Source organism: Stegodyphus dumicola, chromosome 5 (genome assembly GCF_044657685.1).
Source record: "Stegodyphus dumicola isolate Sdum_Otavi_A_Nest chromosome 5, ASM4465768v1".
NCBI classification, from domain to species: Eukaryota; Metazoa; Arthropoda; class Arachnida; order Araneae; family Eresidae; genus Stegodyphus; species Stegodyphus dumicola.
The window spans coordinates 32,614,757-32,628,179 of record NC_140772.1 but is presented as its reverse complement, the minus strand read 5'-3'; positions in this window follow the sequence as shown (position 1 = coordinate 32,628,179).

The following is a 13,423-nucleotide window of genomic DNA, read 5'->3' as shown; positions in this document are numbered from 1 at the left end:
CAAATCTCAGCAAGTGGACATAAATGCTCCAGTAGTTCGATAAAAATATCTGAAAAGACAGCAGAAGCAAACAAATGGCCAAAGTCGTTACGTGCGGGGGAAGTTCCATGGAAGGAAAAAAGAACGTGATCAGGTAAAACCTAAGCCGGAATGATTTTTCTTCGCTGGACAGCCCGCTGGAAGATATGCACGAACTTGTGAAGCAGAAAATCCACATTGGTTTTCTATTCGATTCAGGCCAGTAAAAATAAAACTAGATTTCGAATCATTCTACAACTTCTTTACGCAACTTATTGATCAGAAGTCCAGTATTTCATTCAGTAGTAAGTCTCCTATGTAAGTGTTATTAAAAGTTATAAGAACATGTTTCATTAGAATATATCATTTAAATTAAGATAAGTGGCTGCGAAGGACCATTTATACGTTTCTCATTATACACTTCTTACATTTACAAATCATTTCAGTTCTGTCCTGACTCATTGTTATTCATAACTAGCGGAAGTACTTGATGCCAGTTAAGTTAGATTGAAAGTAATGCATCTAAACAACAAAGAGAACGATACCTCTGTAATCCTTCTCTAATACCGATGCAAAAAATACGAATCATAGTCATAACTGTTTCACTCTGATGCGATGTTATTTCGTCTTTCTAATCCAATGGTAGTAAAAGCTCAAGTTACATCCAATATTTCACCTATATTAAATTTTTAGTCGATTAAATGTTGCAAAAAATTTATCATAATTGATCAGAAATCAGTAACGCAAACAAATATTCTTCTTTATATGTATAGAATTTGTAAAACTTGAAAATTTTTGATTAACAAACTCTACGATTTGAATGCGAGCAGTAACAACACTTTTCGAAATAGAGCATTTTTATCTTCAACACGCGACACTGTTGCCACTTAGAAAAATCTGATGTGTACACCACATGACTTCCTTGTATTGGAATATTAAATTATACGCATTTTTCTTGCATTTCATTTAAACTTATTGGATTGAATTAAATCTACTTCGCCGACAGGGGATAAACCACAATAGAATAAAAGCATTCTTTAAAATTCACTCTAGTATTTGTTTACCATAGAGACACTCCGGCGCTAGATTCACTTAATAGTATTAATAATTATATAACAGTTAACTTATACAATAATTATATAACGGAAACTAAGCTAACTGTTAGACAATCCAATAATTATATAACAGTTAACGTATATATTTCATTCATATTATAACTCATAATGCACACAATTTATATCATTTAAAGAATGGAATTATCTAATCGTTGCCAGATGTTCTATTCAAATACTATAATAAAGCTAGAATGATGTATAAAAGAAATTAAGCAAACAAAATAAAAAAGAAACAGTTTTTCACAGACGGTTGAGTATTTCTCATTTAATTAATTCAGTTCTCAATTCGCGAGAAGGCAAAAATGCATAAAAACTCAAAATATCTATATTAAAAATTACGAAGTAAATCTCAAACACTTATTTTCCCGAAAAAATTCCAGAAAGAATTAAGCATGATTTAATTGACAATAATAAATGAATGCGTTATCTTTGTTGTTGCGAAGCTAAGTTTCTCTAGATTGGCAACAAATCCACTAGTCTCCTGTTTCAAATGTAAACATCAATGGCCGCCATTAAAAACAGGCTTAGCGGCAATTAAACAACTTTAAAATTGCTGATAATTCTAAAAATATTGCACACAGATTTACTAAAGGCATAAAATTCTTAACCGGAAGATAAAAACAACATAATTCAATCATTTTAAAGCAAAAAATGTACAATTTACAAACATATAAGAGTAAAGAAACTGAGATCACTGAGCCGGGTGACAGAGTGGATATATATACGTTTGGTGCGGCCGATTGCAACCAAAATACGAGATGCACATCTACATGTTATAGCAGTCCTATATACAAAATTTCAACGTACTGAGGCTACTCGTTTTTGAGTTATGCGAGATACGTACGTACGCACGTACGTACATACTTTCGTACAGACGCCAGGAGAAATTCTCTTCAGAATTAATTTTAAAGCAGTTTTATAATTTTTTTGAAGGAAAAGAGTACTTTAATCTGCCCTTACGTACAGATATCACGCAAAAACATCGTTAATTTGCATTCGATACCGGTCAAAATGGATATTTTCGTTGAAATATGCTGCCTGAAACTTTTCGCAATTACAATACCTCCTTTTTACTTCGTACAAGGAAGTAAAAATGAGTGCAAAAATTAGCGCTTTCAGAGTTTTTAACTAATATTTTGGCTGATTAAAGTCGTACAAAGATGGGAATAGTCGAAATGGCTTCCCACGAATTTTTGGAATCAGGAATAATGTATTTACCCTTGAATATTTGGCAATGCTATTTTTATTTCATCGTCAAACTTAGAAATTTTTATTTAACAAACTCTAGGATTGAAAGCGAACAGTGGCAACAGCTTTCGAAATAAAGCAGACTTTCATCTCCAGCTTTCGAGACTGTTGCCACTCGGAACAATGACGGCGAAAATTATCGTTTTTCCGTATTTTTAATTAATATCTCTGATTTTAGCTCTTTTTTTCTTTTTTGGAAAAAAAGTGGACGTCGACCATTTCCAGGACCCAGAAAAGAATTGCAGAAAGTTTGGTGACGATAGCTGTAGTTGTGACTGGGTTATTAGCGAACAAACAAACAGAATTTCTTCCTTATAGATAATAGTGAAATATTTCATACGCACTTCAATTTTGGTTATCGTTTTTCTCTGACATATTCATCAACCCCCCTTTTTTAAAGCTCAAACAGTTTTGATGAAGTTATTAGCACAAAAGGAAGATGTTTAGAAGAATTGGTCGATAAAAACGGAGACAGTGGAGTTTGCTGACCAGATAGATTTGTTGACGACTGACGTCAGTCGCTTGCTCGGTGTTTCGACTGTACTGCAGTTTTCCCTTTGTGTTCTTAGCGCTTTACTTAAGGATCAAAATCAAACGGCGAATTAGATTATACTTAATGACTCTTTTTTGTTGGAAAAAATTAAAATTTGTATCTATGTTCAAATCTTCCTTAAACAAACATCATTTATTCAAGATGAGCAAATGGCATAAAAGTATGGCCGCTGGCGATTTGTATTAAATATACAATATTTTATTATTTTTTAAATAAAATATTTTAACTTTTTTGAAAGAATTATTATATTTTATTTAATTATTACTCCAATGGGATTTTATCCCTGAAGGACTATTGCTTTCGTTTTGCGATTTTGCGTTGGTTCACTACAAATGTCCGTTTCACTTTTCAAAACTGTTGCCACCCAATGTTAGAGTCCTGCATTATATTTGAAGAAATTAAATAATGAAAAATTTGCATAAATGTATGCATATTTCTCGCGTTGTGATAAAACAACGGTACATAGAGCCATCGAATTTTGAATGACGTAATCCTACTGCGAATATGGGCATCTGGAAGCCCAAATGTGAAATTTGGAATTTGTTTTATTATCAATTTCATATTTTGTAAAATTTTAACCAATTTTTTATTTAAAAACTCAGGGATTTCAAAGCAATCAATGGCAACGTTGCCCAGAAAAACTTTTATCTCCAGCGCGTGAGACTGTGTATCGGAAATTCTAAAGATATGCTCAGTTTAAAACTATTTTGCGACATTGCTCTTGAACTTAATTTTATGGTTCAAGTGCGAGGAACGTGATATTTAATAAATAAAGGTAACAGACAAAATGTTAAAAAAACGCCCCTTTGGACGTAATTTAAAATCTGAAACCTTTCAATTTTTTTATTATTTTAATTTTATTTATTAATTTAGTTATTATTTTTAAAATAAAATATTTTAACTTTTTGAAAGGATAGAAAACATTTTAACCAAACTGAAAATGAGACGATAAAATTAAACTCATGTACTAGTCGCATTAAAATAATGCAGCACTATTATTAGTAACACATTTTTAAATTGAAATTTCTATTATACATTTTTCTTTACTACATGTCTTCTTTAAGGGATTTTTTGGGTGGCCAGAAGTGTTACCTATCAAAAGAATGGCTTTTGATTTAATGTTGTTTTATCGTTGAATGAATAAAATTCGTTCATAAACTAGTTTTCAGAAACTTCTATAGTGACTCAAGCTTTCCTGTTCAATTTCCAAATCACGAGAAGTGTTGATTTTTCCACTCTTTTCAATGACCGTGGTGTTTCAGATGATACATAAGGAAAATGCTTCAAGGTTTAAAATCATCTTTTAGATTACCTCCTTAAAGCAATGTGAATCTGGTGTTCGATGCTTTAAAAATCCGAGTTTTTCATCTCGTAAAATGAATCCTCTTCCTGTATAAACCCCTTTCATCCACACTGAACACAAATTGTTGTGAAAAGTTTTCATTAATAATTTTATTTAAAATTTGTGGAACTTCTTCCCCAGCGTTACGGTGAGCAATATCTGTCTCGCCAGTAATTCTCAAACTGGGAATGTTATTTAGTTTTTGGAATCGATCAAACAGTCCTCGACTATCGACAAAAGATTCGGTTGTGTTATTAGTTTCTTTTTGGATAAAATTCAAAATGCTTTTTCCTTTTGCCATAATTATTGCTTTACTTAAACTTATTTTGTATTTCGAGATCGATCCAAAGGTTGAGCCGTCTTCCCATCTCTTCAAAAATTGAGTTTCTACATTTTATCACTTTTTTTTTGCGGATGTACTTGATGATGCTGTAGCAGAAGGTTTCAAATTTTTTCTGAGTTTTGCAAAATTGTTCTTATAATTGTAAGAGCTACGTTTAAGGAACTTGCGAACAATGTCAACTTGTCGTCCACCTTCGAATTGATGTATCAATTCCAGTTTTACTTCCAAAGAAACAGCTTTTCTCTTATTTGAAGAATCCATTTCAATTAACTTAACGAATACAAATTTTTTAAAATTTTTTTGCAAAACTATGAAGACGGAAAATAATTCACTAACCGCCAAAGTAACTTATTACGTACACTGCCGGTGAGGGAAAAAAAAAAAAAAAAGTTCTATATCTCCCGTTTTACTGGCACGATTGACGAAATTCAACTTGCGTTTTTCATGTCTGGAAAGCGCGACTTAGGATATGTATTAGATTTATATATAGCGTTGTTTTAATATAGATATTTTGACACAAAATCGGCCTTTTTCTGGAACGACATGGCAATTTTTTCCGTACTTCGATTCTACGACTGAAATTATGCCAAACTGCCAAGTTTTGTAAAAATCGCACGGGTAGATTTAAAAAAAATTAGCTTTCAAAATTTTAGCTCCTCAATGTTAATTGAATTTGGTATATATTTATTAATATCTCTTTTTAAACTTACTTGATTTCTTCTTCCAAAATTCGAAATTTAGGCTTCACCCAAATATAATTCGCACATTTTTTATGAATTATTTTTAAAATTTGCATTTTTGAATACTTTTTATAAATTTCCGGAATTTTTTTTATTATAACATATGAAATTTTTAACATCTTTTTAAAGTAGATGTATTTCTACGCACACCTGCAAAATATTTTAGAGTTTTTTTATACAAAATTGACTAAGATTTACGTGAATTTACATAGTGGAGCGTTTTGAAATTTGAGCGATAATAACACCAAATGTGGTTTACGCATTTTAATAAATTATTTGAAAGTATGAACGATGACTTTTTACACGCTCGTCTACAATGAAAAAAATCTGATGTGTACACCACATGACTTCCTTGTACGGAATATTAAATTATACGCATTTTTTCTTGCATTTCATTTAAACTTATTGGATTGAATTAAATCTACTTCGCCGACAGCGCATAAACCACAATAGAATAAATGCATTCTTTAAAATTCACTTTGTTTACCATAGCGACACTCTGGCGCTAGGTTTACTTAACAGTATTATATTTCGTTCATATTATAACTCAGAATGCCCATAATTTATATCATTTAAAGAATTATCTAATTGTTGCCACATGTTTTATTCAAATACTATAATAAAGCTAGAACGATGTATAAAAGAAATTAAGCAAACAAAACAAAAAAGAAACAGTTTTTCACAGACGATTGAGTATTTCTCATTCAATTAATTCAGTTCTCACTTCGCGACAACGCAAAAATACATAAAAACTCAAAATATCTGTATTAAAAATTACGAAATAAATCTTAAACGCTTATTTCCTCGAAAAAATTCCAGAAAGGATTAAGCATGATTTAAATAATAAATGAAGGGATTATTTTTGTTGTTGTGAAGCTAAGTTTCTCTAGATTGGCAACAAATCCGCTACTCAGATGTTTCAAATGTAAACAAGAGCAATGGCCGCCATCAAAAATATTATTAGGCTTAGCGGCACTTAAACAATTTTAAAATTGTTGATAATTCTAAAAATATTGCATACAGATTTACTAAAGGCATAAAAACCTTAATCGGAAGATAAGAACAACATAATTCAATCATTTTTAAAGCAAAAAATGTACAATTTACAAACATATAAGAGTAAAGCAACTGAGATCACTGAGCCGGGTAACAGTGTGGATATATATATAAATATATGTATATACATTTGGTTCGGCCGATTACAACCAAAATACGATGTGCACATCTACATTTTATAGCAGTTCTATATACAAAATACTTTCTGATTGCATTTCTGAGGCTACTCGTTTTGGAGTTATGGGAGATACGTATGTACGCACGTACGTACATATGTTCGTACAGACGCCATGAAAAATTCTCTTCATAATTAATTTTAAAGCAGTTTTATAATTTTTTTTGGTCCTTACGTACAGATATCACGGAAATACATCGTTAAATTGCATTCGATAGCGGTGAAAATGGATATTTTCTTTGAAATATGCTGCCTGAAACTTTTCGCGATTACAATACTTCCTTTTTACTTCGCACAAGAAAGTAAAAAGAAAAGGAAAATGGGTTGCTATAAAATAAGAACTTCGCCAAGGAAACTTCGCCTTGGCGTTTTTCATGTCTGGAAAGCGCGACTTAGGATATGTATTAGATTTATATATAGCGTTGTTTTAATATAGATATTTTGAAAAAAAATTCGCCAAGATAAACTTTGGAATTTCTCCGTAAATTTATCACCAAATTTTACAAGATTTAATTTCTAGGTATAATTTCAGGCGTAGAATCGAAATATGAAAAAAAAAAAAAAAAAAAAAAAATAGCATCTCATTTCAGAAAAAGTCCGATTTTGTGTCAAAATACCTAGTTATAATGACGCTATATATAAATTTAATATATATCCCAAGTCGCGCTTTCGAGACATGAAAAATGCAATTGAATTTTGTTAATTGGCCCAGTAGAATGGGAGATATAGAAACTTTTTGTTTCTTTATTTTTACCCCCGCAGTGTACAAACAAAAACATCTTTAGCCAAAATGCAAGCCAAGCAAGCTGATGTAATACGATGAGCGAGAAACTGTCTGATGGAAATTACAACACAGCCGTAATGCATCATAGGCAGCCTAGATAATTTTTCTCTGGCAATAACTTTCCTCCACTCATCACTCGTATCGCACCCGCGGCCTAATAATATGCAATTCTATTCTATAATGATATGTTTTATGAATATTCTTATTAAAAATTACCAATCAACTGATTTCTGACACAAAAAATATGAAATTTTGAATTTTCACAGATTAATTTTTAGAACAGCGCTAGAGCGATTCAGAGTTAAAACAGGGCTACGTAAACTGGAATATGAGGACATTCGTAAAATGGCATTTCTGTCCTAGCTAGATCAGTTCTTCCTTCGCAGACAAACTATGGAGACAGCTCTGTGAATATCATCCACGAGTGCGATTTCATTATCATCCGAAAAGGAGCAAAACAGGCTCATTACAGCACTTCCAATTATGCCGAAGCGTTGGGGCTCGGATTACGAACAGGACAACAACGAAACATTGTATTAATGGATATCCATCTGCAAACACCAGATGACTTCATTTAAATGGGGATTAGGGAGGAATTAGACCTGCAAGGATGTTGTGTCCAGGCGCAGGTCACATTTTAAACGGCACGTAGATAAGACACGATTAGCGATGCAACTAATCACGAAGACATCAGGGTTACTTGTTCTGCATTTGAATACCGCGACAAGTTCGCTGGATTTACACTGCCACCAAGTAAACACGCGTATTTCACGCAATACAAATCTTTCAGATATATTTCCGAATGCTGTTGTTTTCAACAAAGTTTGCTTGAGATAAAAAGTAAGACCTAAGAGTGGTTATTTTCAGCTGCAGCGGTGGAAATTTCTGTATTGAAGCGAAGCGTTAATGTTTTATTATTACGCTGTAGAGTCATTAGGCTATTTTTGAAGCAGGAGAGATGAAAAATAAAGAATGCCTTCGACGGGACTCGAACCTGGACCTCTCGAATATGCGCCGAGTTTGCTACCATTACACCACGATGGCATGTGGAAAGGAGGGAGAAAATACCTTATAACGCATGATTTTTTTTATAGAAAGGTATAATCAGTGAATAGCAAGGTTGTGATGATAAGATACTCCAGCCAGTGATAAATGATGACCAATAATAAATGATGCTACCAGATATTATTCCAATGAGACACAAATACATTAATGGTTCAGAATAATTAATGAGGCCAGCAGAGATTGATACAAGATTATACTGAGCCGCCCAAACGGAATAGTGGTTAGTGACGTTGATTGCCGCACAAAACGGCCGGGGTTCGAATACCAGATAAAGCATCGATGTATAGTGTCTGTGCGGCATGGAGGCACTTTAAACATGCGGCAAGGCGAACGTCCTCTCTAGAGGTTGGTGGTAGGGAACGAGAGGTTGGAGACCCTTGGACCCGATCTCCAGGGGTGCTCTTCTTCAAATTCGGGTGTGGAACAGAGCAAAGTCGTTCTGTCACTTGCATGCTGCCTAAGGCTCTCGCCAACGCCAGTCGAAATCTTGACCTCTTGCCACGATTATTTCGTAGGCTTGCTTTAATATCACACGAGTGAGATTAATCAGAAGAACCACAACATATTATACTGATGATTTACAAAATTATTCCAGTTTGAGGTACATGTACCCGTATTTAACAGTAGAAAGCATACTTACTTCGTACTAACATTACATGAATTACAACTGAACAAGAAAGTTAGCTTTTGCTATTCAGTTATTACACAGTTAATATCAGTAAACGCATAAATACGGTGAAACTACTATGAAATGACTGTCCATAGTTTTCAATTGGTTTTGGACCGAAATATCGTTTTAGAGAAATGATAATCAATATCAGTACTATTTGATGGTCTCAGAGAAAATATATATATATATATATACTGGTCATTTTCAACAGTAGTCATCTCACAGAGGTCATTGTCACGAAATGGTTCACTGTATTATTATTTGATTAAATAGTGAATATTATATGAACTCAAAATATGCATTTGAACATACTTTTTCATTGCAATACATAACTTGCAAAGACACCATTTCAAAGAGATTGATTTAAAGTACGCAAGATTTGTTCAGCAGTCAACAAGTATTTGAATAAATTTAAGTACATAAACCCTTACAATATTTTAGACGTATTCGATGTTTTAGTTGGCAGGAAAGTATGAGCAAAATCATAACTTCTGCATGCCTAAAAAGTCATCAAATGTTTTCAGTGTTAAGAAGTAATAAAAAAAAAAAAAAAAGATTTGGTGAAGCAATCAGCAATTTTTTAAATTATTTTTTTTCGAATATGTAATCAATTAAACAAAAGTAAATATTTTAATAGTTTTGTGTTTGTAACAGTCGAAGGGGTGGAATCAACAGAAATTTATGACATCTGAAAATAAAAAATCTGATGTGTACACCACATGACTTCCTTGTACGGAATATTAAATTATACGCATTTTTTCTTGAATTTCATTTAAATTGATTGGATTGAATTAAATCTACTTCGTCGACAGCGCATAAACCACAAAAGAATAAATGCATTCTTTAAAATTCACTATATTTGTTTATTATAACGACATTCTGAATGCACAAAATTTATATCATTTGAAGAATTATCGTTGCCACACGTTCTATTCAAATACTATAATAAAGCTAAAACGATGCATGAAAGAAATTAAGCAAACAAAACAGAAAAGAAACATTTTTCACAGACGATTGAGTATTTCTCATTCAATTAATTCAGTTCTCACTTCGCGACAAGGCAAAAATACATAAAAACTCAAAATATCTGCATTAAAAATTACGAGGTAAATTTTAAACACTTATTTCCTCGAAAAAATTCCAGAAAGGATTAAGCATGATTTAATTCGCAATAATATATGAAGGCGTTAATTTTGTGTTGCGAAGCTTAGTCTCTCTAGATTGGCAACAAATCTACAATTCTGCTGTTTCAAATGTAAACAAATATGCCCGCCATGTTATTTGAAACTTAACCGCACTTAAACAGCTTTTAAATTGTTGATAATTGTACAAATATTGCTTCCAGAATTACGAAAGGCATAAAAACCTTAACCGGAAGATAAAAACAACGTAATTCAATCATTTTTAAAGCAAAAAATGTACAATTTACAAAAATATAAGAGTAAAGAAACTGAGATCACTGAGCCGGGTAACAGAGTGGATATATATATAAATATATTTATATACGTTTGGTGCGGCCGAGTGCAACCAAAATACGAGGTGCACATCTACATGTTATAGCAGTCCTATATAAAAAATTTTAACGTTCTGAGGCTACTCGTTTCTGAGTTATGCGAGATACGTACGTACGTACATACGTTTGTACATACGCCACGAAAATTTCTCTTCAGAATTAATTTTAAAGCAGTTTTATAATTATTTTGGAGGAAAGATGTCTTTTATTCTGTCCTTACGCACAGATATTACGCAAAAACATCGTTAAATTGCATTCGATTGCTGTCAAAATGGATATTTTCGTTGAAATATGTTGCCTGAAACTTTTCGCGATTACAATACTTCCTTTTTACTTCGTACAAGGAAGTAAAAAGGCCGAATACTTTAAGATAAGATGGTATGCAGACTGGACTTCATCTGGTTTCTCAATCTAAAACATTTCCAAAATTTCCACCTGGGCACACACTCAGGTTGATTCTTTAAAGAAAATGAAATTTCCATAGGGTACAACTCAGTCAGATAAAAAGTTCTCATGTTTGGACACATCTGCAACTGGCAGAACTGGCGCATTACATTGAATTTATGATTTAGCAATCCCGAAGGAGGACAACTATCTCGTTACCTAACAACGAGAGTACTGCCAGTGGTAAAGAAACACGAATGATATGTCAGAACGGATATTAGAAAAGCCGTCGCATTTATTAAAGCAAGTGCTAACGGGAAGCCGTGTTTTACGACTGCTTGGGGAGATTCGCTGAATCATAAAATAAGCCGAGGCAGGGCGTTTCATGTTCCTTGCTAAGACGGCTGCTTTAGACATATACATCCATTCTAATATCCCCCGGCATTTACGTCAGTTTTCGAAGATGGATTAAGAAATAAAAGAAAAAAACCCTGGCCATAATCATCAATGATACCGATGATCTGTTCAATTGAAAGGACGGTTAAGGTACGAAAACAATTTTTATTGTACAATAAAAAATTGGATGAAAATAAATCTAAAAGACTACACTGTTTAATGTAGATCACGCCCACTATCATCAGTTATGTACTAATAATAGTAGAGTGACCACTAGCAGCAGTAAAACCTCCTTAAGAAGACTGTTCATGATTCCATATAATTTAGACCGTCACTGAAGGTGGTCGCTTCAGAAAGTTGATGCTCAACATCAGTATTTATTTATATTCTAAGAAATACTGGACATGTTTAGAGATGGTTATTGGAGAAGACAAACAACAAGAATCGTAAAAGTATTTGTAAATTATTGTTTGAGTACTCCAATAATCAATATTCGACGCATTATTTTTAACCTTCTGACTACTTAACGGGATATACTTAGAGTATTCGGAAACTAAGTACTGTTTCGTTCTAGCGCCGTCGCAGCGCTGTGGTAGGCATCCCGCGCATGCGCACTAGTCTTTCTTGTTCACTGACTTTCAATTGTCACCATTTTGGTTGCTCTATGTTGTGTTTTCAGTTTGCTGTGCACATTCAAAATGTTTAAGACAATTAGTTCTCCCGCTGACTGTGAGATTCGTGCCGTGATTAAATTTTTGAACGCGAGGAATGTTAAACCGGCCAAAATTTATCGTCAAGTGACAGAAGGTGAATACGCGATAAGTGATGGAATGGTGAGAAAGTGGGTAAGAATGTTTAATGCAGGTCGAACAAATGTCCACGCCGAGGCTCGGAGTGGTCGGCCTTCTGTTGTCACCGATGATTTGGTAAGGAAAGTTGATGAAGCAATTCATGAGAACAGACGCTTCACAATGACAACTTCTTCAGAGGCATTTCCACAAATTTCACGTACTGGTTTGTTCGAAATTGTGTCTGACCGCTTGAATTATCGCAAACTGTGTTCCCGATGGGTTCCAAAAATGCTCACTGATGTTCACAAAACAAAGCGACTTGGTAGTGCCCTGACATTTCTCACGCGGTACAATGATGAGGAAGAAAACTTTTTAAATCAAATTGTGACAGGTGATGAAACTTGGGTGTGTCATTTCACACCAGAATCGAAACAACAATCGATGGAGTGGAGACACACTCATTCTCCGAAAAAACAAAAGTTCAAAGTGACAATGTCATCACAAAAAATCATGTGCACTGTCTTCTGGGATAGGAAAGGCGTTTTGTTACTGAATTTCTTCCCAGAATTTCCATTAATGCGGCACGATATTGTGAGACTTTAACAAAACTAAGGCGTGCCATTCAAAACAAACGAAGATGAATGCTCAGTAAAGGAATTGTGTTGCTCCATGACAATGCTCGGCCCCACACTGCTGGTGTCACTCAATCGTTAATTCGGCAGTTTCATTAAGAGCAGTTCGATCACCCGCCGTACAGCCCGGACTTGGCGCCGTCCGACTATCACTTGTTCCTGCACATGAAGCGCGAGCTTGTGTGGCAAGCGTTTTGGATCTGACGATGACACGAAAAATGCTGTGGAGTCGTGGTTATCGAAACTGGCGGGAAGTTTCTTTGACGATGGTATACAAAAACTGGTCACCCGCTATGACAAGTGTTTGATCATTGGCGGAAACTATGTTGAAAAATAGCTTTCGAATTGTTTTACTATTTTTTTTTTCCAAAATGGTACTTAGTTTCCGAATACGCCTCGTAGGTCCCACTAAAAATTCGAAAATGACTGCTGGGTTAAAAAGTACATGGAATCTGCTGAATGCTGTGGATCATGGAATCTGCTGAATGCTGTGGATCATCTTCTGATGAAAAATCAAGACGCCGCTATGCTCGTTGTACTCAAAGGAACATTGGGAGAAAAGAATAAAAATGAGTTTAAGAGCATGTAATGTTGGGTT